Consider the following 27,033-nt stretch of genomic DNA (forward strand, 5'->3'; position numbering starts at 1 on the left):
GACGTGGATGTTGTGATTGTGTGTAGTGAAGGTGCAACAAAACAACGACAGCAAACAAAACCTCACTGACAGAACAAGACGGATGTGGGCCTCCATCTTACACACAATCACAGGCCAACAAAAGGAACAAACGTGTGTGTGATAAGCAAACGCCCAGCATTACCTTCAGCCTCAAAGAGTAGCGGAGATAAAACTCATCAAACACACACTCTTGTCCATCCATGCAGAACTCGCCCGGCCCACTGGAGGCAGCGTCACGCTCCTGACAGACAATACACACACACACACACACACAAATACACATCCATACACTCATAAACACACACATGGATACATGCACATATACACATGGATATACATGTATACACACAAATACTGATTCAAATACACATGGATATCTCCGTATACATACAAATACACACATTAGCATACATATGCACACACAAACACACACACACTGATATACATGCACAAACAAGCAATAAGCAAACACATAAACACAATATAAAAGACAAACCTGCAGACGCACACACACACACACGCACACACAAAGTGTGAAGCACTTTGGATGTATTTATACAAAAGTTCTGTCTGGATCTCGAATCTGATTGGCTGATAGCCGTGATATAGCAGCATCCATACAGCCTCTTTACCCTTTATGTATTACTCCGCCAAAATACAGAAAGGAACAAGCAGACACTACAGTTTGACAAGTATTACTGCTGTTACACAACCAAATGTACTTTTGAGGCTTTTTTAGTGGAGAATGTAGTTGTTTAGATTGCAACTATGCAGTTTATTTGTAAGAATAGTGCCCTCTTTAAAATATTAACAATTTCTGAGAGAGCTCGTCGACGACAGATGACGTTTTCTATCCACAAGATGGCGACAGAACCGCATAATAAGCCCTTACACTCAGACAATATAACAGTCTGATTTCTAACTACAGCAGATCAAATCAATATTAAACTGGTAAGCACCTGGCAACACTTACGTTTTTAATGGGAGTATCCTATATTTCAGACCAGTCTCCCGCAAAATTCCCGTTTGTATTTCTTTCTAAAAAAAAACTCCCATAATTTCACCCACCCCCCTCTCTGTAAACTAAACACCCCCGGATTGCCAACTTTGGTATAGTCCCCGATCTAAGCGGCCGCCGAAAACCCGCTGCATCCTGTTCTCAACCTCACCCCCGAACACCCTCTCCCCCCTGGTCTCCCAGGTTTTCAGACATGTTGGCAGGGTCATTCAAACACTAGCTGTAAAGTGACGTTGGTGAATTAGTAAAGGTTTCTGCTGTTCTGACGTCAGCTGCAGATGTGAATGAACAGCGGAAGAAAGTAGGGTTTTTAGACTCTCCATGTTTGATTTTCTTACTTATATACAGGATTGTGATGTTGAACTGTTGTATACTCCCTGATATACAGCCAAATCGCACTGCTACTCGTGTGATATTGCTCATATATATATATACAACAGTTCTGTCTTGTTCTCGAATCTATAATAATATCAGCAAAAAAGTAATATCAGCACCCGTACAGCCTCTTTACCCTTTGCATATTACTCCGCCCACATACAACCAGCAGAAAGCAGACACTACAGATCTAAAGTTTAAAAGATGCTTGCTCAGCTGTTTCACTGTCAGCTTATGATTTTATTCCAACGCGGAAGAAAGTAGTTCCTTATACAAAAGGGTTTATGAGACTCTCCATGTTTGATTTTGTTTTTATATACACAATTATGTCGTCAAACTATTGTATAAACACAATATCACACTCATAGCTGTGCGATATGGCTGTATATCAGCACTGGTGGGGGCACTAAGGCACAACGCACGCCTCCCACCAGTGCCGATATACAGCCATATCGCAGTGCTACTCCTGTGATATTGCTCATATATATATATATATATAATACACACACACACACACACACACACACACATTACATAAAAAACGTAGCTCCTGGGGCATATTTGGCGCTCTGGAAAGGTATGTAGGGATACGTTTTCAGAGTGAGCCTGAGTTGAAAACACTCCGGGTTACACATAAATCAGTAATTTGAGTTGGGACAACACGAAGGAATTACATTACGTTATTAGTTTTTACAAATGTATATGTGTATTGAACTTAAAACTATTAAGGTTTCCCCCTCCAAAAGACACAAAACTAAATCAGAATTGCATTGTTTCAGCTCATTTTAAATAAGTACAATAAACAAGCAGCGAACGTCATTATATTAAGTGCATATTATATTTTCTTTGATTTGTTGGCAGTTTTTTGCGATGATATAGAGCTGAAGTGTGAGTTCAGCTCTTACTGTCCTCCTAAACACTGTCATTTCACCAGCGGCGGAGGTCGTTTGAGTCTGAGCGTGACGCACATCACAGGCCGGATGACATTAGTTCAGGTAACAATTAGCAGAGGCAATTAACCTTTACAGAGACACCAATCTAGTAAAGGAGGACATGAGGAATGACCATCCGCACATATAAATCCTAGATATTACACCTTATACGTATGAAAGCTCCAGTACTACACACCGCTGCTGCTGCTGTGATCCTCTGCTCTAGGATTATTCTAGAATGTTAATATTTCTATTAAAATGATGTTTGTATTTCATTCATTGATTTCCATGTGAGCTTTATCTACAGTCTGAACAGCCGATTCATTTGTGTTCATTTTATTTTATGCTCATTTGTGTTATTGTATTTACTCACATAAACAAGCGAGGAGCAAAACACGTATTACAGTATTTATTTGCCTTTGTTTACATTATTAGTGCATGTTAGTAATTAACTATCATTAACTTATGAAACCATAGTTTAAAGTGTGGCCTTTTGTATTATGCTTTTTAATTTAGAAGACAGTGTTTGACTTGTTACAACATTGACAGTGCTGTTTTAGTATTGTTGATTTAATGGTGTTAATTGTATTTTGTATGCACTACATGACAAAAGTCTTCTGGCCTATCTAACAAGTAAAAACTGGACTTCTAGTGGATGATTTGATGATGAAGTGTCTCTATGAAAGGTGAAGGCCTCTAGATTTTGCTGATTTGAGCTCAATAAAATCTGATCATGTCTTGATGTTGACTGATTCGATTAGGACAGTGCGGTCTGACTCTGCTCAGACTAAAGTCTCATCACTGATCCATACATCTCTGACATGACTGAAATCACTGATTAATAAAGTCATCTGGAATGAAGAAGAAAGCCTTCAGCAGGATCCCAGAGTTCATCAAGAGTCTTTGTGTTCATCTTCAACACCTCCTCCTCCATCAGCTCAATAATGTTCATGTCTGGTGACTAGGCTGGCCAATCCTGGAGCACTCTCTGCTGTCAGGAGCTTTGATGTGGAGGCTGAAGTATGAGCAGGAGCGCTATCCTGCTGGAGAATTGTCCCTCTCCTGTGGTTTGTAATGTAATGGGCAGCACAGATGTCTTGATACCTCAGGCTGTTGATGTTGCAGATCTCTCACACTGAATAAACCCCAAACCATGATGTCTTCTTCACCAAACTTGACTGATTTCTATGAGAATCTTGGTCCATGCTGGTTCCAGTAGGTCTTCTGCAGTATTGGGGATGATTAATGCAGATCAACAGATGATCCATCAGAGAAATCCACCTTCTGAAACTTTACCAAATGATCAACTAGAAGTCTAACTAGAATAATATAAATAATTCTCGTTTTGAGAAATTTGAGATCTGAAAAAGCGTACACAGCAGCCTCTGGTGGATTCGCGAAAACAAAAATTGTAAAAAAATTAAAAACATAGCTCCTGAAATGTATTTGGCGCTCTCCAGGAAAGTATATAGCGGTATGTTTTCAGAATGAACCTGGGTTGATTGTTACTTAAGCTGAAATATTTGTAAATGGGATGAATTGTGACTCTCTTAATGAATATTTAATCCAGAAACTCTGTGCTTTTCCTTTCAGGTATTATAGTCTGTGTGTTGTGTGTTGGTGCAGGTCACAGGCTGATTGAAACACACACATTAATCACTCCCACGCTCTGCCAAACTCAACATCTCGTGCGTGTGTGCGTGCGTGTGTGTGTGTGTATGTGTTCGGCCAGATAACACACACTCTTCTCTCCTGCAGAATGAAAAGACCTGTGTGTGAGTGTCTGCTCTTTGACTCCTGCTCTTCTCTGGTGCCTCTGATAGCTGAGCGGACGATAATCTCTGGATCCTCAATGAGAAGAGACTGACAAAAGCTGGGAAGCACACAATGACAGAAAACAATAACCAGGCAGATCGGTCTGAAGGAAACTGTCCACCCACTGAGAGCGAGAGCTGACAGGAGCAAACAGCACTGACACTTCATTCAAGATTGCATTCATTTTAGCCATTAGACAATTATTATTATTATTATGGACCGTTTTCATAAGACTGTTATAATGCATTTAACACTCATCAGCATCTTAAATCCTTAAACTTTTTTTTTTAAACTATGAACATTTCTATGTGTTTATGTACAGTTGAAGTCAGAATTATTAGCTCCATGGCTCCATGTTGGCAAATATTGACAATTATTGCTCAAGGGGGCTAGTAAAATGACCTTTTATTCTAGCCGAAGTACTGTGAAAAATTCCTGAATCTGTTTAACATCATTTGGGAAATATTGGAAAGACTCCAGGAGAGTCAATTGAGGTGCAGGGGAGTAAGAGCTGGTTATAAACAGTGGGGCGGAGGAGAAATCAGTAATCTTCCTCATCATTAAAGTCTAAAGTAATATTTTATTTTTTATAGTTATATAAAAAGTACATATTGCAAAAGGCGGGTACAGATTAAGATTGGGATGTCATTAATATTCATGTCCACATAAAAGGCATACGCCCCAAACCTTTTGGCAATATACTGTATTTCTTTGTCTGTCAGAATTTATTTATTTATTTTGATGTCAGGAGACTTACATAATACACATAGTTAATTCCCTTTGTGCTCTTTGATGATTTGCTTCTATATGAGTCAAATAATTTATGTCTATTTAAAAATAAAGCTGATCATGATTTCAGCAAACCTACAGTACTGTAAACATTATTGTCCCCTTTAACATCTTCCGCACAGCCATATGTTTGCCATTAAACTGATTATGGTGAGGTGATTGTGGCCATTCTTAATCACAGCTCACAGTCTTTTAAAGACAAAATAGTATAGCATGGCTGTCCTTCAAACAGCATAACTGCCATACCGTCTCTGTGTGCAAATGCACGTACTCTAAGAGCAACGTCTTAGAGTCGAAGGTACACATAATTCACTGTCGAATTTTAACATTGTGCAATACTGTTATTGCACAGATTTGTCATGTTTAGATTGTATTCATACAAGTCATCGCATTATGTCATGACTGGTTTCTGTTTGCTTTATTGAGTGTTGATTGATTTGCCTTTTACCTTCATCCTAGTGACTTAATTGCAGGTGTTAATATTTTCGAAGAGTTTGTAGAGTGCTGCTTTGTGGATACATCACTTCAAGAAATAAAGATACTGAAGTCTTTTCAAACGGGCAAAGCAGTGGCGCAGTAGGTATTGCTGTCGCCTCACAGTAAAAGGTTGCTGGTTTGAACCTCGTTTGTGTGTGGAGTTTGCATGTTCTCCCTGCGTTTGCATGGGTTTCCTTTGGGTGCTCCGGTTTCCCCCGTAGTCCAAAGACATGTGGAACAGGTGAATTGGGTAGGCTAAATTGTCCGTAGTGTATAAGTGTGTGTGTATGTGTGTGTGTGTGGATGTTTCCCAGAGATGGGTTGCGGCTGGAAGGGCATCCGCTGCGTAAAAACGTGCTGGATAAGTTGGCGGTTCATTCCGCTGTGGCGACCCCGGATTAATAAAGGGACTAAGCCGACAAGAAAATTAATAAATGAATGAATGAATGAGTCTTTTCAAACAGTACACCTTTGTATTTTTAGGTACTCATACTGTATGTACAACAATACAAAATATTAATATGGACCCTATGTGTAGTAATAAATTAGGAACTCATTTTTTAATTAGTTTGTGAGGCGCCACCTCAGTAGCAGGTTTTGTACCTTATTTTTTGTACCTTAAATCTTATAATACATAACTAATAAAGCTATCTGGAACCTGTTCAGCAAGTCAGGCCAAAAGTAGGGAAACACCTCAGACAGATGGCCAGTTCATTACTGGGATAAACCAGACATTCATGTGCACTCACACCTACAGGCAATTTAGTGTCTCCAATTCTTCTGACCTGCATGTCTCTGGATTAGAGGGGGAAACTGGAGAGCCAAACAGAAAGGCCTGCTTGGCTCAACCGTGGAACTCAAATAAGGTCCTCTTGCTGTGGGAAGACAGTGCTAACTGGGCCACAGCATATTGACTAACAATGATAGCCACGGAGGAAAATATCTCTGGCCCAGCTCTGGCCTTCACAGTCAGCTTTAGCTCGGCCCACATGCCGCAGTGAATTATGGGAGACGACTGGACTAAGTCTAGCTTCCAGACAAGAGCCAAAGATGGACCATATCTGGGCCAAGTCTTAGCCAAGTTAATTACCCATGACTGAGCCTGAACTGGGCCAGATATGTTGGTGTGTCACGACTGCAATAATAATAATAATAATCCCTTACATTTATATAGCGCTTTTCTGGGCACTCAAAGAGGAAAAGACAGAGATGAAGCCAATTGGAATTTGGGGATGGTTATTAGGTCATGACGGACAGAGGCCAGTGGGCAGATTTGGCCAGGATGCCAGGGTTAAACCCCTACTCTTTTTTAAAGGACATCCTGGGATTTTTAACAACCACAGAGAGTCTACCACTGAAGCTAAGCAGGGCTGCGCCCGGTCAGTACCTGGATGGGAGACCACATGGGAAAGCTAGGTTTCTGTTGGAAGTGGTGTTAGTGAGGCCAGCAGGGGGCGCACAACCTGTGGTCTGTGTGAGTCCAAATACCCCAGTATAGTGACAGGGACTCTATACTGCTCAGTGAGCGCCGTCTTTCAGATGAGACGTCCGAGGTCCTGACTCTCTGTGGTTGTTAAAACTCCCAGGATGTCCTTCGAAAACAAGATTTAACCCTGGCGTCCTGGCCAAATTTGCCCACTGACCTCCTAACCATCCCCTTATCATAGCTGGCTTCATCACTCTGTCTCCTCTTCACCAATTGTGGTGTGTGGTCTGGCGCAGTATGGCTGCTGTTGTGTCATCCAAGTGGATGCTCTCACCCTTAGAATGTTCCACGATTTGAAATAGCATCATTTTCATCTACGTTAAGTTACGTTGACACAGTCTAAATGGTGAAAGCACTGCAGAATTAAAGTGGAATTTAATTGTTAACCCCCCCCCCTTCTTTGCCAGCCCCACTCTCCTCTATCTGCTCTATGCTTTTCTGTCATCTCCCCACTGTTCTATTGTGCATGGCATAAAAAATGCCTCTTACTGTACATGTCCTTGATCAGAGTTTCACCTGTTCTCATTTTGACCTGTTTGTCTTTGTTATGCGGAGTTGAGGAAAAGTTATAAAAGCAAAGAGAGGAAACAAGATTGGGAAAGGACCATAAACTGCACTCTGACTCGGAATGCTGCCCAAAGGCTGTGACTCCATTTCCCCAGACACAGCCTAGACAGCCAACGGATACCCAGCATTACCTTCCAGAGAAAGGTCATCACAGTGTGAACTCTGCACTACCAGTTCTGAGGGCGTGATTTGGGACGGCGCCCAGGAAAGCTTTAGCTGCACTTTAAGAATAAAGCGCTCATCTCTGGAGACATTCTTCCTCAGCCACTTGAAAGCAGGGTGGAGGTACAGCACTGATGTGCCAAACGTGATATCCGACAGTAATCCAGGCCCCTGGTGAAATCACGGCCGTGTCTCCAACTGTGATGGTGGTTTCCGAGGCAAATATTTACATGGGCAGGTCAGTCAGGTATAATGGGGTTGGAAGGGTGGGAAATGGAATATTGCAGTGTCTTGGCCTGGTTTTAGACTCAGATCTCTGCTGGTGCAGAAAGCTTTCTGCCAGACCCTGACCTTCACAAGTGTTGCAGGGTCATGGCAACACTCGTTTTCATGCTATGTACAGTATGTTCACCCGCACTGCTTATTTGAAGACCATCCGAGACCCAAGAGTTCTCAAAGCACGGATTACCATCTAACCACATTGTGCACAATGGAGCAAGGGGCTTCATCTTAAACCAACCTTAAATTATGTTTAGGTCTAATCGAGTGTAAGCTGATTTTCCTCAAAGTTTGACCCAACTACTATTTAATTGGTCTTGTTACCAGCCACCATCCATGTTCTCTAGTGTCACAGCCAAGCTAGGTAAATTCAAGCAGGTTTTAGCTTTTTTTTGTGCACCGCAGGAGTGTTATTCAAGGAACACCATGTTGCACAGCATTACATCATCCATTATATTTAAGGTGTTTTTAGATGCAAAGTCGGATTTTTTATTTTTAGCATAGCAGCACAGCAATTGCTCATGGTCATGAAAACGCTTTAATTTAGCTCCACATTACCAAAATAACAATGTTGCATTTGGCTTGTATTGTATTTAAGTACTTGGATGCTAGAATATCCCCATTCTAACCATCCAGACTAGCTATATTTAAAAGCTCTATCATTTCTTATCGTCTATATTTTCATGAGGTCACATTAACAAACTTCCGAATGCACAAGCACATCTGGTGAAGCAGGAAGAAGGTAAATATAGTTAACCTCTGAACAAGGTCTCGGTAAAGAGGCAGGTTTTTATTAGGTGCTATTAGGTGCCGCAATAACAATGCATTAGAAAACCATTCATAGCGGTCTTGCTCTTATCAAATCTGTCATTTTATTAACTGCCGGGGTTTTATTAGATGAAGCAGATTCTTCTGTGATGTGATCTTAAACTGGGTCAAAGGTTTTGGCTTGTAAAATGTGTCTTCCGTGAGCTTATTAGCGTGATTAGCAAGGTCTAGTCTGATCACGCGAGTTGAATATACAGGGAATATCAGAAAAGACAATCAGAGAAAACTTGAAAAAAAACTTCTTCTTCTTAATCTTGAACATCCACAATGCTGTTTTGGGCCAATAATGTTTGCCATTTTGTTTTAGTATTAAATAATAGCTGGAACGGGGCGACGCAGTGGGTAGCACATTTGCCTCACAGCAAGAAAGTCGCTGGGTCGAGCCTCGGCTCAGTTGGCGATGGTTCGAGCCTTGGCGTGGGTTTCCTCCGGGTGCTCTGGTTTCCCCCACAGTCCAAACACATGCGCTACAGGTGAACTGGGTAGGCTAAATTGTCCTTCGTGTATGAGTGTGTGTATGTGATTGTGCGTGTGGATGTTTCCCAGAGATGGGTTGCGGCTGGAAGGGCATCCGCTGCGTAAAAACTTGCAGGATAAGTTGGCGGTTCATTCTGCTGTGGCTACCTCAGATTAATAAAGGGACTAAGCCCACAAGAAAATGAATGAATGAATAAAAGCTGGAACTATGCATATTATACATGTTTTAGTCTTTATCGGATGTAAAGTTAGCTTTGGACTTGTTTTACCGTTATGATTAATTTGTCTGTATGAATATTCTCATGTTTGCATTTGCTTCCATCAATATTCAGATAAACTACTACCATGACAAATAATCAAATACCACAATCATATCATACAAACATAGCCTATTGCATGATTATTTAAAATATAGTCATGTCATGTCATTTTCATCCACTTCCGGTTGATCATTGTCATCCGGGGCTGGGTTGCGGAGACAGCTGTCTTGGGAGAGAATTCCAGACTTCACTCTTCCCAGACACTTCCTCCAGCACCTCCGGAGGGATCCCGAGGAGTTCCCAGCCCAGACAAGAGACATAGTCCCTCCAGCGTGTCCTGGGTTATCACCGAGGCCTCCTCCCGGTGGGACATGCCTGGAACACCTCCCTAGGTAGCGTCCAGGAGGCCTCCAAAACTGATGCCCGAGCCACCTCAGCTGACTTTTCTGGATGTGGAGAAGCAGCGGCTCTACTCTGAGCTCCTCCCAGGTGACAGAGCTCCTCACCCTGTTTTTAAGAGTGCGCCCTGCCACCCTACGAAGGAAACCCATTTCGGCCGCTTGTATCCGAGATCTTAGATCCAAAGCTCATGACTGTAGGTGAGTGGAGGAACGTAGATTGACCAGTAAATTGAGAGCTTTGCCTTTCGGCTCAGCTCCTTTACCATAATGCACTGGTACATCGGATCCGTACGTCCACCCTGGAGTCAGGCCTGTGGTTGCGGCTCGTATGCAAGTGCCTGTGGTTTTTTCCCACAGAATTCGGCCAGACTTAGTCTGAAGGAACGATGTGTGACCATTCTCCTGCGGGCCCTATCGTCGCAATGGGCTGGTGCATTGTGAAACGTGTGGTGGTGGAAGGTTAGGACCACGACAACCCTGATCGTCAGGCCCAAAACAATAAAATATTGTAAACTAACCCAAAATATAAACATTTCTATTATTGTTTTAATGATTAGAGAGTTGCTATATGTAGCAGTAGTAGTAATAAGAATAATAAAAATAATAAAAATAATATTAACGGTAAAAACAAATAAATTTTATTTTATCATAATTACATGGTGACACGGTGGCACAGTAGGTAGTGCTGTCGCCTTACATCAAGAAGGTCGCTGGTTCGAGCCTCGGCTGGGTCAGTTGCTGTTTCTGTGTGGAGTTTGCATGTTCTCCCCGCATTCACGTGGGTTTCCTCCAGGTGCTCTGGTTTCCCCCACAGGTGATATGGCTAGGCTAAAGATGTTTCCCAGAGATGGGTTGCAGCTGGAAGGGCATCCGCTGCGTAAAGCATCTTCTGGGTAAGTTGGTGGTTCATTCCGCTGTGGCGACATCGGATAAATAAAGGGACTAAGCCGAAAATTAAATGAATGAATATTATAATCACACAATCTCTCCCTCATTAGCATTGGACATTAGTGTTGTTTTTGAATCTGCCACTATGCTGACACACAGGCTTTAATAGCTCCGCCCTCTTTTAAAAAAGAGCACAATCTCATTTGAATTTAAAGCAACAGCCACCAAAACAGCACAATTAAGACCACAGCCTAAAAGGGTCAGTTTCAGATAGTTGTGTGGTATTTTGTGAGGAAACCTGCACACTTTAAAAACATCCAACATTTATTTTACATCATGTAAAAAGGAACAGTATTAGACCTGTAGGTTCAGAGAAAGTTGCTCCACTCTAAAATCCCAAAATACAGCACTAATGTCGAGTCTCCTCTGAGATGTCCGAGTGAAGTGAGCGGCAGCACACAGTGGACGCAGATGAAAGCTTCAGAGATCGGCTCCATGAAAACACACTTGTTCCTGGAAACCCGAACGCTGTGTGTGATTGCATGAAATCACAGGCCAGATCAGCAGTGCAGATATCAGACATGAAGAGAACTCATTCCCCATGACCCCCGCTTGATCTCTACAGTCATTTACACTGATCAGAGAGAGGTGAGCTCAGGGAAATCAGACCACACGGCTCGCACAGAGATTAGAGGAGTCCAGCCTGCTGTAAGAGCTGTCTCCTGTACCCTCATTCACTATTCCCTACTAGTCCACTATTACAGTGCACTTAAAGCAGGGATTGAAAGAGAGTGAGTGAATTGGAGTGCTGAGTGCATAATAACAAATACCAAATCAGCTTCTTACACACGTCTGCATGGAAAGGTTTTGTATTGAATGCAGTAGTTAATGCACGGGTCAACAAAGCTGGTCCTGCAGAGTTTTGCTACAGCTGTCCTCAAAACACCTGACAGGAAGTGTTCAGTATGCTTCTATGATTTATATGTTTGTTTATATAACTCCTATTTTCATTTATAACGCTTCATTGTGTTAGCATATGCATATAGCAGCACATGTTTTGCTAGGCGGATGCCCATTCAGCCACAACCCAACACTGGGAAAATCCCATTCAAGCTCATTCACACTCATACACTACAGTCAGTTAAGCTTATTCAGTTCCCCTATAGCGCATGTGTTTGGACTGTGGGGGAAACCGCAGAGCACCCGGAGGAAACCCACGTCAACACAGGGAGAACATGCAAACTCCACACAGAAACGCCAACTGACCCAGCCAGGACTCAAACCAGCGACCTTCTTGTTGTGAGGTGACAGTCCTAACCACTGAGCCACCGTGTCGCCACAAGAATTATTTCTATTATTTAATAAACTACCCAAATAATTGTATTTTATTCATGTGTAATTTATAAACGATTGAATGAGTGAATAAATGAATTACTGAATGCATGAGTGAATGATTTAATGAATGAGTGAATGAATGAATAAATATTTAAATAAATGAATGATTAAATAAATGAATGAATTACTGAATAAATGAGTAAATGATTTAATGAATGAGTGAATGAATGAATAAATATTTAAATAAATGAATGATTAAATGAATGAATGAATTACTGAATAAATGAGTGAATGATTTAATGAATGAGTGAATGAATAAATGAATAAATACATATTTAAATAAATGAATGATTAAATGAATGAATGAATGAATAAATAAATGAATTACTGAATAGATGAGTGAATGAATAAATGAATAACTGAATGAATGAGTGAATGATTTAATGAACGAGTGAATGAATAAATAAATATTTAAATAAATGAATGATTAAATGAATGAATAAATTAATTATTGAATGAATGAGTCAATGATTTCATGAATGAATGAATAAATAAAATATTGAATTAATTAATTAATTATCGAATAAATGAATGAACAATTTAACGAATTACAATGAATGAATAAATTAATATTTAAATAAACTAATGATTAACTCAATGAATGAATAAATAAATGAACAAATGATTAAATGAACGAATGAATAAATGATGAAATTATTGAATGAATGAGTGAATGCTTTATTGAATAATATTGAATATTTAAATAAATGATTAATTAAATCAATGAATAGTAAAATAAATGAATAAATAAATGAATGAATGAATATTTAAATAAATGATTGATTAAATGAATGAACAGTTAAATAAATTAATGAATAAATGAATTAATGAATGAATAAGTGTATGAATTATTGAATGAATGAGTGAATGATTTAATGAATGATTGCACTAATAAATTATTGAATGAATAAATAAATGAATAATTATTTATCGAATAAATGAATGAAGGATTTAACAAATTACAATGAATGAATAAACTAACAGTTGAATAAATTAATGATTAAGTCAATGAATGAATAGATAAATAATGATTGAATAAATGAATGAATTATTGAATGAATGAGTGAATGCTTTAATGAACAATTTAATGAATTAATAAATGAATGAATTAATATTTAAATAAATGCTTGATTAAATCAACGAATAGTTTAATAAATGAATGAATAAATGAATATTTAAATAAATGATTGATTAAATCAATGAATAGTTAAATAAATAAACAAATAAATAAATAAATGAATGAATGATTGTTGTATAAATTCAATATCGCACTCGTAGCAGTGCGATGTGGCTGTATATTGTCACTGGTGGGACACCAAGGCACTCGGCCTGTGGCTTTGAGCCAACACACGCCTCCTATCAGCCGTGTATATATATATATATTAGGGGTGTAACGGTTTTAATTTTAATTACAATTTTTTTAATGTATTAAAACTAACATCATAAAAGTATGATCTTGTTTTTTTCTTTTACTTTAAACAGTGATAGAGCTATACTTCTGGGGTAATCAACTTGCCTACTCACCCTAGTGAAGCCTTTACATGTCACTTTAAGCTGTATAGAAGTGTCTTGAAGAATATCTAGTCTAATATTATTTACTGTCATCATGACAAAGAGGAAATAAATCAGTTATTAGAGATGAGTTATTAACACTGTTATGATTAGACATGTGCTGGAGAAATCTGCTCTCCGCTACACAGACATTGGGAAAAAGATATACAGGGGGTGAATAACTCTGCCTTCAGCTCTATCCAGCTCATTTCCTGCAGTTTTCTTTCATCAGGGTAAGTGCGTGTTCAGTCAGACCTAATGTTTTTGTGAAGCGCTTCACACAAGAGCAGGAGCAGGGAAACGGCCTGAGAAAAGAGAAAGAGTAAAAGAGGTAAAAGGCTTTAAATTAATGATCGATGAGTCTGCTTTCTTTGACTTCAAAGCGCTCCAGAAGCACACGAAGCTCTGCTATAGTTCCCTGCTTTTCCCCCCACGTGACCCGCTTTACCCCCGCTGGTGCCCTCAAAAGAGCCCAACAATGACACTTTTACTCAGTCCGGGACGGCTTTCAATAGCCCACTTTGGCTCATTCTTCCTGCGCCTGATTTTATTAGTTCCTATTCCCCGTGCAAAGGGTTCCCAGTGGAAGAGGAGGAAGGAGGAAGAGTTTTGGGGAGCGTGTGGTGAATGTGTTTGGCTGATGGCAGGATGGGTCACTGCCACCCCGGGGCGTTTGGGCTCCTGTTTTGCTTTGTGTTGCGCTGAATGATGTGGCAGGTTGGTGCGCGGTAATGAAATCTGCACAAACTCCTGCGCTATTATTGAGCGTTTCTGATCAAGCCAAAGAAACGGCCTGCTCCATCACTGCTGCTTTTAATGGGGGGATCTGTGTGCTTTCGGGTTGTTTGGTCTTCTTTTGCTTTTGTTTTGTTGCACTTTTAATGCAAATAAAAGTTATTTTTTTATTTATAATTGATTTAGTCTTTTCTTGCTTTGCTGTATTTTATTGTTTGTTTTGCTTTGCTTGGTTTTGTTTTGTTTGCAAGTAAACAGAGGACATCTGTGTGTTTTTGCTTATATTTAGTTTTTTTGTTCTGTCTTTTTTGTTGTTGTGTTTGTTTTCATGTTCATATTTTTCATTTGTTTAGTTTTTTTGCTCAGCTTTTTCTTGATTTGCTGTTTTTTTTTTTTTTTTGCTTTGTTTTGTTTACAAAGGCAAAGCAAATGCCTGCTTCATTTCTACTGTTTAGGAAGAAATCTGTGGGGTTTTTTTTTTTTTTTGGTTAGTTTTTTCTTCTTTTTCTTTTGTTTTGTTGCACCTTTAAGGCAAATAAAAAGTTTTATTTATTTATTATTTATTTCCTTTTTTTCTTGCTTTGCCACATTTTATTGTTTGTTTCATTTTGTTTTGTTTGCAATTAAGCAGAGAAAATCTGTGAAAAAATCTTGTTTTTATTCATTTTCTTTGTCCTGTCTTATCTTGCTTTGATTGTTTTCATATTTATATTTCCTGTTTTGTTTTTTTGCTCTGCCTTTTTCGATTTGCTGCTTTGTTTTGTTTTGTTTTGTTTACAAAGCCAAAGCAAATGCCTGCTTCATTACTACAGTTTTAAGAGGAAATCTGTGTTTTTTTTCTTCTTTTCTTTTTGTTTTGTTACACTTTTAAGGCAAATTAAATTTGTTTCATTTATTTATAATTGATGTAGTCTTTTCTTGCTTTGCTGTATTTTATTGTTTGTTTTGCTTTGCTTGGTTTTGTTTTGTTTGCAAGTAAACAGAGGGCATCTGTGTAATTTCGTTTATATTTAGTTTTTTTTGTCCTGTCTTTTTTGTTGTTACGTTTGTTTTCATGTTTAAATTTAAGTTGTTTTTGTTTGTTTTTTTGCTTTGCCTTTTTTATTTGCTGTTTTGTTTTGTTTTGCTTTATTTTGTTTACAAAGCCAAAGTAAATGTCTGCTTTATTACTACTTTACGTTTTAAGAGAAAATCTGTGTTTTTTTCTTTAGTTTTTCTTCTTTTCCTTTTGTTTTGTTGCACTTTTAAGGCAAATAAACATATAATTATATATATATATACAGATATTATATAATATACTGATTTTTCTTTTGATATTGCTTGTTTTGCTTTTATTTTTTTCATGTTTATAGTTTTGTTGATCTCTTTTCTTTTTTATGAAGTCGAAGCAGAAACTGTCTACTTCATTACTGTTGCCTGTAATGGGGCAGTGTGTGTGTTTTTTTGTTTGTTTGTTTGCTTATAAAGCCAAAGCAAATGTCCGCTTCATTACTACTGTTTTTAAGAGGAAATCTGTATTTTCTGTTTGTTTTGTCTTTTTTTTATTGTTTTGTTGCACTTTTATGGCCAATAAATATATAATTTTCCCCATCTTGTCTTGCTCTGCTGTACTTTATCATTTGTTTTTGTTTTGCCATGCTTTATTTAGATATACACCCATATTTTTTTGCTTCTTTATCCTGTCTTGACTTGCTTGATTGGATCCATGTTTTAAACTAGTTTGTTTTGCCTTTTGCAACATGATGGCTCAGTGGTTAGCACTGAGGGGGCTAATAATATTGACCATAAAATAATAAGTGACTTCAACTGTGTCTCCTTTAACGCATTGTTTATCTTCGCTCATCAAGCACGTCACAGGTTTCTCCCCTACAACCGCATTATTTTTTGATAAACAGTGATTAACAATGACACCTGTATTTCAGTGCGATGACATGCGGTCAGATTAATCGTTGATTAATTGTGTCAGACTGATGAAACGCTCAATCAGACGTAAAGAGCTGAGTCAGGTTCCTGTCGCATGCACCAACAGGTTACAGGACTGTTTACAAGGATGGAGATATTTCAGTCAAACCCCACCCTCTGAGCTGAAAACTGTGGGAAATCTTATAGAGGAACTGCAGATTTATATTCACTTGCAAACTCTACACAAAAGTAACGTTCACGGTGCACATATTACACTCCCATTGTGACACACTGCTGCATACTTAATTCTCCTGTTGTCTGATTGCTTTACTGTTATTATAATGACAGCATACTGTAGCCTGTTGAGTCACTGATAAGCTGAAGACTGAGCTTGACAACCGCTATCCTGTCTAAACTACACATTAATAACAGTTATGTTACTGTATTTTTGTTTTCACAAGCTTTGGAGACGGAACATAAACTTGTAAATAACATGTCACCTGTAGCTTTCGCCATGAGGCTGTGTTCAAAATGACATCAATGTTTTCAAAGTGCACTGCGAAGGGAGCACAATAGTAAACATGAAGATCGCTAAAACTGGACTGTGAAAATAGTCATCTAAGAGAGATGAGCTTAATGCTTTATTATTTTTAATCATTCCCAGTATGAATGTTAGAATGTTCTAAATGAATAGGGCATAGGGGGGATAAGTGGGAATAGAACACAGACAGGAACTCTGTTTCTAAAGCTCTAGAGGTATACTTGTGAGTGCTCAAGTTTGCGAGGCAGTTTGCAAATGTTCATTGGAGCGACAGATTTGGGGAATAGCAAATCAACAAACTACGTTTGTAACGACGCAACTTTCGACCGTAGTTGGCTAACGATGGTTTTGGGAAACACACCCCAGAGTGGTTTAATCTTCACTGCTGAAAGTCCAAACACTGAGGAGCAAATCTGTCTGATTCAAACATTCGAAATCTACAAAATATAAAAATGTGCTGTGCAAAGATTAATCATGACTAATTTTATTAAAATAAACTAAAGTTTATTTTGACGTAAGATACAGAATTGAAGTCAGAATTATTCGCAACCCTGTTTATTTTTCTCTAATTTCTGTGTAACAGAGAGCAGATTTCTGTAACACATGTCTGCACATAATAGTGTTAATAACTCATCTCTAATAACTGATTTATTTCCTCTTTGTCATGATGACAGTAAATAATATTAGACTAGATATTCTTCAAGACACTTCTATACAGCTTAAAGTGACATGTAAAGGCTTCACTAGGGTAATTAGGGTAACTAGGCAGGTTAGGGTAATTAGGCAAGTTATTGTATAACGATGGTTTGTTCTGTAGACTATCCAAAACAAATATAGCTTAAAGGGGCGAATAATATTGAGCTTAAAATGCTGTTTAAACAATTAAAACTGCTTTTATTCTAGCCCAAATAAAACAAATAAGACTTTCTCCAGAAGAACAAACATTATCAGACATTATCAGACATACTGTGAACATTTCCTCAATCTGTTCAACATCATCTGAGAAATATTTAAAAAGAAAAACAAATCCAAAGGGGGGCGAATAATTCTGACTTCAACTGTATATATATATATATATATATGTGTGTGTGTGTGTGTGTGTGTGTGTGTGTGTCATTTTCTGAAGGATATGTATGCATGTGTGTATTTATATACACATAAAATATATACACAGTGCACACTGATACATTAAACAAATATAGCAGCTTTAAAAATAAAAATCATTAAAAATGAAAGCATGTGTAGCCTAAAAGCTTCATATTAAATACACTGAACTAAGTAAATATAGCAAAATAAAATAAAGAAATAAATGAACAAATCTGTTTATTGTGGTTATTTGTCAAAGTTGTGCAATTACTTGATTGTGCATTTAAAATGTAATCACTTATGGTTTTGATTATGATTACAGCTGTGGATTTATTAGAACTATTAGAAAACTCTTAAACGACACTCTGTTAAGTGGAAATAAACTAAAACACACTGTAATCACTAATGGACATGGTGGTGAAGTAGAGCGCTGGATTTCTTCAGATAAATAATAGTCATGCTTTTCATATTATCGTTCTTCCTTTCTATATAATGCACTATATATAACAACGAGCCTGAAGCAAGCAAAAAAAAAAAAACTTCAGCAGATTTCTGCCCAGTAGGTCAAATATGATATATCCTATACCCCCCAAAACAATGAGCTTTATGAATAAATGCATAGAGTTTTTGCAACCTAAGACTGGATTGTGGTGTAAAGCCAAGAGTCTCACCTTGGAGCAAATATTCTTGGCTTGTCATGAGGCGTCACTGCAACAGGAGGAAAAGCAACGCATTTCTCTGAATTCCTCCTGTTTTTAATGCGCGCTTGTGTTTTTCGGTGATGTGGATTTTATAGGGTCTGACAGTCCTTGTGGTCGCATGCCAAACTGGAAACACACACTGCAGCTCAGCTCTATGTGTGGCATTGCATATCAGCATGAGATCCCTATCCACAGACATTCATTCTGAATGAGCTGAGATCTTCTTATCAGCTTCAGCTGTCAAGTGTTGAGCAGGTTTAGCTCTAATCATCAGCACTTACTCATTTACTCAAACATCACTCATCTGTCTGGAGAAAACGCCGGAGAAAATACAGGCAAATAGATTTGTGGATAGATGAATCAATGGAGATACATGGAGAGATAGACAGACAAGATGGATGAGTAGATGGATGTATGTGTGGACAGATGTGTGAATTGATGGATGGATGTGTGGATAGATGTGTGAATGGATGGAGGGGTAATAAATGAATAGATTAATGGATGAGAAGATGGATAGACGGATGGGTGAATGGATGGATAGATAAATGAATGGGTTAATAGGTGAATGCATGGATGTATGGATGAGTGAATTGATGGATGAATGGATCTATGGATGGATGGGTGAATGGATTGAAGAATTAATTGTTGAATGGGTGGATGGATGGTGGCTGGATGTATGACAGATGAATGGATGGGTAGATGGATGGATGGATTTATGGATGGATGTGTAAATGGATGGATGGGTGAATGGATGGAAGAGTTAACTGTTGAATAGATGGATGGATAGATGGGTAGATAGATGGGTGGGTGAATGGATAATGTTAATAGGTAAATGCATGGATGGATGAGTGAATTGATGAATGGATGGATGGGTTAATGAATGGAGGAATTAATTGTGAATAGATGGATGGAGAGATGGATGGATGGGTCAATGGATCGATACATGAAAAGATGGGAAGATGGATGGGTGAATGGATGTGTTAATAGATTAATGGATGGATGGATTGATGAATGGGTTAATGGATGATAGATAAATGGATGGGTAGATGGATAGATGAGTGGGTAAATGGATGGATAGATGAATGAATAGGTGGGGAATGGATTGATGGATGGATGGGTGAATGGATTAAAGAATTAATTGTTGAATGGATGGATGGGTGGGTTAATGGATGATAGATAAATGGATGGGTAGATGGATAGATGAGTGGGTGAATTAATGAGTGGATGGATGGGTGGATGTTTGAATGGATGGATGGATGTGTGAATGGAAGTGTGAATGAATAGATGGATGGATGGGTGAATGGATTAAAGAATTAATTGTTGAATGGATGGATGGGTGGGTTAATGGATGATAGATAAATGGATAGATGAGTGGGTGAATGGATGGATAGATGAATGGATGGGTGGGTGAATTAATGAGTGGATGGATGGGTGGATGTTTGAATGGATGGATGGATGTGTGAATGGAAGTGTGAATGAATAGATGGATGGATGGGTGAATGGATGAAAGACTTAATTGTTGAATAGATGGATGGGTGAATGAATAGGTAATTAGACAAATAGATAGGTAGATAGATGAATGGGTGAATTGAAGGGTTAATGGGTGAATGGACGGATGGATTAGTGGATGGATGGGTGAATCAATGGATGTATGAAAGGATGGATGGGTAGATGGATGGATAGGTAAATGGAGGGGTTAACTGATGGATAAATGTGAATGGATGGGTGAATGGATGGATGGATGAGGGAATGGATGGATAAATGGATGGATGGATCAATGAATGAATAGATAGATTGGTAAATGGATGGATGGATGAATCAATGTATGGTTCCATGAATGGATAAGTGAATGGGTGAATGTGTGGATGGATGAAAGTGTGGATGGATAGATGGGTGAATGAATGGATGGATAGACAAATAAATGGGTGGATGGTTGAATGGGTGGGTGAATGGGTGGATAAGTTGGTGAATGGATGGATAGGTGTGTGTATGGTTAAATGAATGAATGGATGGATGGGTGGATTGATGTATGAATAGATAGATGGATGTGTGAATGGATGGACTGATTGATTCAGCCTGAATCAAAATAGAGGCACATTAGTCATAATTCTGCTGAAATACACTGACGGTCCCACAATGTGGCCGGCCGAAGCCCCAGACTGTGAGCGCAGCAGCTGCCTTCAGTTTAGACAGAACCACTCTCTGCTTCAGTCTGTGAAGGAAACGATACCCTTCAGGCCCAACATGCTCATTGCAAACATCTGGCAACATTGACCAGCATTATACAGGCTTCCTATAGACCTAAATATATATATATATATCCTGACTATCAGAATATTGAAGTCATTCTGTTTGCCTCTAGGAGAAATCTGTCAGCAAACTATTCCCTGACACCGATCTAATGGAGACAGCTCACATAATAACTCTCTTTATTCAGGCCTTTTATTACCTGCGAGAGTGAGACAGAGTCGTAGGCATGTGTTGATCTCATTAACTCGGTGTTAGGGGGATTATTTCCTATATTAATTGTTAATATTGTCAGTGATTTATCAGTAGTTTTACTGATACTGTTTCACAGTTTAAATAATAATACATAATACAAATCATAAAAAAGTGAGATGTTAATGTGACTAAACTTTTTCTCTTTTAGGTAAGTTAGGATGATCAAATGTGAGAGAGAGATTGTTTGAGAAATTGTTATAACTGTTCTAGAAAGTCAAGTTTACACAATAAGATTATTCTGCCTCTGATAAAGCTCAGATGATGATGTCAGGGTTTTGGAAGTTTCTGATTGGCTGATTGACAACATTTGAGTTAATGTGAGGCACAACTGTAGAATAGTATTGAAGGAGAAGCTCAAACACACTGCTTCCCTGTGTGACAACATGAGAAAATCAACAAGCCAGAATCAACAACAAAGCCAGATTACAGTTTGCTGAATGACACTGATGTGTGGAGACATGTCCTGTGCTCTGATGGAGCTAAGATTGAACTGTTTGGCCATAATGAGCAGTGTTACATCTGGAGGACAAAGGGGAACAAGCCTAGAACACCATCCCAACTGTGCAGTATGGGGGCGGCAGCATCATGTTGTGGGGCTGTTTTGCTGCAGGAGGGACTGGTCCACTTCATAGCATAGATGGCATCATGAAGAAGAACATTATGGAGAAATACTGAAGCAACATCTCAACACATCAGCCAGGACATTACAACTTGCCCACAAATGGCTCTTCCAGACAGACCATGACCCTAAGCACACTGCCAAATGAGTTCACATGTGCTTTAAGGACAACAGAGTGAATGTTTTGGAGTGGCCATCACAAAGCCCTGATCTCAATCCTATAGAGAATGTGTGGGCAGAGTTGAGAAAGCTTGTGTGAGCAAGACAGCCTACAAATCTGACTCAGTTACAGCAATTCTGCAGGAGGAATGGGCCAAAACTCCTGCAAACTATTGTGGAAGCTTGTGGAAGGAGACGCAAAACATTTGACCAAAGTTAAACAGTTTAAAAGCAAAGCTAAAATACCAAGGAAATGTGTGTAAACTACTGACTGTCTAGAATTAATAAAGCAACAAATTCTCTCATTATTCTGGCATTGAGCAAATGTAAATCATTTAGGAAATCCTAACGGATCTAAAATAGTAAACATTTAGTAAGTTTCACCATTAGACATTTTTTTTAATTGTTATGTTCCTTTTTTCAGAGTGTATGCAAACTTCTGCAATCTTTAACTTTGATCACTTTATGGCAAGCAAATTTAAGAATAAGTAAAATGAAATTAATGCAAAAGGTCAGTGAGGGCATTTCTCTGGCTGTAATTGAATAAAGGCAAAAAAAAGATGTATGAAGACTTTATATCAGTTCACTTGTGCTGTCAGGACACATGGCAGATGTGATTGTGGTCTTTGCATTCTCATCTTTGTAAACACGTCTTGGCAAACCTCAGCAAGTTTTGTCTTTCATAAACTGAGATCGGCGACTCCACCACAGCACTTTGATCCGCGCCTTAAATAAATCATTACTGGCGCTAATCAAGCTTTGATTCCTGGTATCTCTTTCTGCCATCAGTGAGGATTTGTGAAAGCTTGTTTGATTAAACAATATGACAGCACTCAGTGGGCCTTGTGGATCTTTCCGTTAGTGCTGATTGCTAAAAGCATTACAATTCATCATGTTTAGTGCTCGATATTTACAACTGTAAACAAGCCGTTGAACATTTTTAACTATTAAACTCAATTTTATGTTGTAAATCACAATTTAGAATTTTTGAAGTCGACTTTTATATGATTTAAGCCCTTTCACACCAACCATGATAACTATAAATATAATAAGCATAGCTGCAAGCAGCAATTATCGGGACCAAGCAGCTCAGCGGCCACATCATAAACAAGCATGGAAACAAGCAACAGGAAAATTCATTCATTCGTTCATTTTCTTGTGGGCTTAGTTCCTTTATTAATCTGGGGTTGCCACAGCGGAATGAACCGCCAACTTATCCAGCAAGTTTTTACGCAACGGATTCCCTTCCGGCCGCCACCCATCTCTGGGAAAGCAACAGGAAAATTCTAGAACTTTTTGGGTGGCATGGTCTGAGGCAAATTGAGTGGAAATGGAACTAACGATCTATAGGAAGTTCAAAACAACAGATGTTCAAACTAATTCAAGATGGTGGAAAAAAAGTAATGTGAATTAGGGAATTAATTATATCAATGATACAAGGAACCATCATGTTCATCAAACATGGACCTTCAGCATGCACTAGGGGGTTTGCTGCTGAGTGTGACGCGGCTGGGATGAGAATCAGCACCTCCAAGTCCGAGGCCATGGTGCTCCACCAGAAAAAGATGGTTTGCCATCTCCAGGTAGGAGGAAAGTCCTTACCCCCGATGGAGGAGTTTAAGAATCTTGGGTCTTTGTTCTGGAGTGATTGAAAGATGGAACGCGAGATTTAGAGGCGGTTAAGTGGCAGCAGTAATGCGGTCGATGTACCAGTTCATTGTGGTAAAGAAAGAGCTGAACCGAAAGGCAAAGCTCTCGATTTACCGGTCAATCTACATTCCTCCTCACCTATGCTCATGAGCTTTGGGTCATGACTGAAAGGACAAGATCTCGGATACAAGCGGCCAAAATGAGTTTCCTTCGAAGGGTGGCAGGGTGCACTCTTATGAATAGGATGAGGAGCTCTGACACCCGGGAGAAGCTCAGAGTAGAGCCGCTGCTCCTCCACATCCAGAGAAGTCAGCTGAGGTGGCTGAGGCATGTTCCAGGCATGTCCCATTAGGAGGAGGCCTCGTGGATAACCCAGGACACGCTGGAGGGACTATGTCTCTCGGCTGGCCTGGGAACACCTCGGAATCCCCCCGGAGGAGCTGGACGAAGTGTCTGGGGAGAGGGAAGTCTGGGGTTCTCTCCTAAGACTGCTGCCCCCGGCCCCGCAAAAGTGGCAGAAAATGAATGAATGTATACAAGGAACCTGCAAAACTATTGAAAAGCCATTTGAAAACTTTTGTATGATTTCATTTGACAGAATTTTATTGTCAATTTTACTCAAACTGACATAGTTTGGTCAATGTCAGGTCTAGGTCACACACATTAAAGTTTGGTTTCAATACTTCAAACCATTGCAGTGACTCAGCCTATTGTCATCTGGCAGCACTACATCAAGTTTGCGCATATGCTTAATGACAGCAGTTTTGTCTATCGACATGAATTCCATAACTTTTGGTCCGCATGATCTGAAGATGATCCAAGTCAAATTTGCTGAAGATTGGACCAATGGTCGAGATGAAGGTAAAAAGAGAATGATTTGAACAAAACCAGAATGGCGGACAGGAAGTTTGGCAGATTATAACATATTTGGTTTCTGAGATGTCGGCATGACCCGAGGAATAATTTGAGACAATTTTCATCAAAATAAGCATATGCAGGCAAAAGTTATTACCAAATACAGAGTTTCATTAATAATGGCGAATGAATGTCTTAACTCTTGGCCCGTAGGTGGCGCTGTCACCAAATTTTGATGGTGTGGGCGCAAATGCCTTGTTGATGAGGCCAGAGGTCAGAGGAGAATGGCCAGACTGGTTTCAGCAACAGTAACTCTAATAAGCACTCGTTACAAGCGAGCTCTGCAGAAGAGCGTCTCTGAACACACAACACGTCCAACCTTGAGGCGGATGGGCTACAGCAGCAGAAGAGCACACCGGGTGCCGCTCCTGTCAGCTAAGAACAGGAAACTGAGGCTACAATTCACACAGACTCACCAAAACTGGACAATAGAAGATTGGAGAAACGTTGCTGCTCTGATGAGTCTCCATTTCTGCTCACACATTCAGATGCTCGGCTCACAATTTGGCCTCAACAGCATGAAAGCATAAAGCAACAAAAAGCGATTTATTTGTCAAATGTTGAGGTCGTTTTAGAATAAGTCACCAAACTTCAGGATAAAAAAATATATATCACTGTTTAGTGTTGACTTATACGAGCCAAAAATCCATCCATCCGGGCACCATAGGTAAAAACCTGCTGTTAAAATGGTGACTGGATGGATGGATTTCTGACTCATATAACTCAACAGGAAGGTTAAAATGCATCTAAGCTCTGTGCAAGCAAACATCACTCATAGTTTCCCAAGAAAATGTGAACTTTGGTCTCGATGCAGTGCTTGTACTGCTCCACACAAAGGCTTCTGGATATGTTGAGATGTTACATGACTAATGAAACAGATTCTCCCTAATCAAGAAGTGCTGGTGAGATGGCCACGCTGATCAATGGAGAGAGAAATCTTACCTCATAATGGCTCTGGGTAATGAGTTCCTGCCTCAACATTTACCACTTGATTTGATTATATTACACCGAGCATTAGCTGGCATTACAGTAGGGTGTAGTCCTCTGTGCTTAATAGGAAAGACTCAGTTAAATTTGCAATTGGAAAACACATTTCCAGGGGATCTAATTTGACTGCTTTCAGTGGGAACATCAGCAGTGCTTGAATTTCTAGAAAGATCACTAGTGATTTGGGTAACACTTTACTTGAAGGGGGTGTTTACATGCCAAAGGTGCTCTGTCATGAATGCTTTATAATCATGAAATGACACACATTATGAATGTGAATGAGGTTTTATGCTTATCACAACTGTCATTAATTCAATTCACCTTTATTTGTATAGCGCTTTTACAATGTAGGTTGTGTCAAAGAAGCTTCACATAGAAGACTACAGTGAATGTAAACAGTGGAATTCAGTTCAGTAGTGTTACTTCCTTTAACCCAAGCTCATTCTGGAAATGTAGCCCCGCGGATGTTTCTGGAGACCGCGATTTACGTGGCTGGAGGCATGTACGGCCGCGTTCGGTTTTTTTCGAGTGAACGTTGCGGGGCGGTGTGGCGCCGGCCGACGGCTCGCCTTAGAGTGGAGGGCTTTCCCGATGTAACCAGTTTGTCCGCTTAGCTCGCAGCGTAACGTTGGCCGGAGCAGAGGCCCCGGAGGAGGAGTAGGAGGAGCCGGCCGCGGGGACCACGACCAAGATCGAGTCCGGGGAACAGCGGTTCCAGAAATCAGGTAAGATGAAAAACAGAATCCGAAAAATAAGGGGGAGAACGCGGCGGGATCCGAAAACGCGGTCGAAATCGAAGACGAGGGCTTTTGCTTTTTTTTTTCTGGACGGCTTTTGCAAACCGTCGCTTGGGTTTAGGGAAGGAGGAGGAGGGCAGCCGGGTCGGCCGATCCGATGGCTTTTCGTGCGAGAACAGCGCGGGCGTGAGTGGCGCGCGCTCCCGAGAGGCACCCGAGACGCGAAAAAGCGCGCACAGCGGCCTCTCGCGGATCCGCGAAAACAAAAACCGCTCAAATACGTACCTCCCGGGACGTATCTCCCGGTTCGCAGAAACGTCCGCGAGGCTACGTTTCCACAAGGAGCCCGGGTTGACTTCCTTTCAATAAAGCTGCAGATGGATCCTCCGCCCTCCGAGTCTTCGTTACAGTTGTCATGAGGCCATTATACTGTAACTACATCATGAATTTTATAACAGCCTCATTAATATTTTGTGTTGACCTCTTCAACTTCAAATTTAATTTTGTCATTAAAAAGTCATTAGATGCCTTTGGATTTGAATGACGCTATTATAAAAGTATTTGACGTGGTATTAACATTTTTACTTAGAAACTTTAATGACAAATTAATTTTTTCCACAATTATGTTTATGATGGATTTATGACATTAAATTATTGTATTAGACATGTCATGACAAAGGAATCTCAAACAATGTCGACTTTACATTTAAATGACACAACTGAAAGGCACTTGCCTAATAATGTATAAGATCTTGTGTCATGTGATGATAGATGTTAC

The 27,033-nt window shown here is 39.5% G+C and overlaps 1 long non-coding RNA gene across 4 annotated transcripts in view; it reads right to left on the minus strand.

Annotated features, from left to right (window-relative positions):
- Positions 1 to 2,106: 2,106 nt before the first annotated feature.
- Positions 2,107 to 27,033, minus strand: part of LOC137488979 (uncharacterized) — a 108,531-nt gene continuing 83,604 nt past the window's right edge. For all 4 annotated transcript variants that reach the window (XR_012397984.1, XR_012397980.1, XR_012397979.1 and 1 more), the window contains exon 9: positions 2,107 to 4,219. This is a non-coding gene — a long non-coding RNA (uncharacterized lncRNA). The remainder of the gene's footprint in view (positions 4,220 to 27,033) is intronic.

This window comes from Danio rerio, chromosome 22 (assembly GCF_049306965.1).
Source record: "Danio rerio strain Tuebingen ecotype United States chromosome 22, GRCz12tu, whole genome shotgun sequence".
In the NCBI taxonomy this organism is placed as follows: Eukaryota; Metazoa; Chordata; class Actinopteri; order Cypriniformes; family Danionidae; genus Danio; species Danio rerio.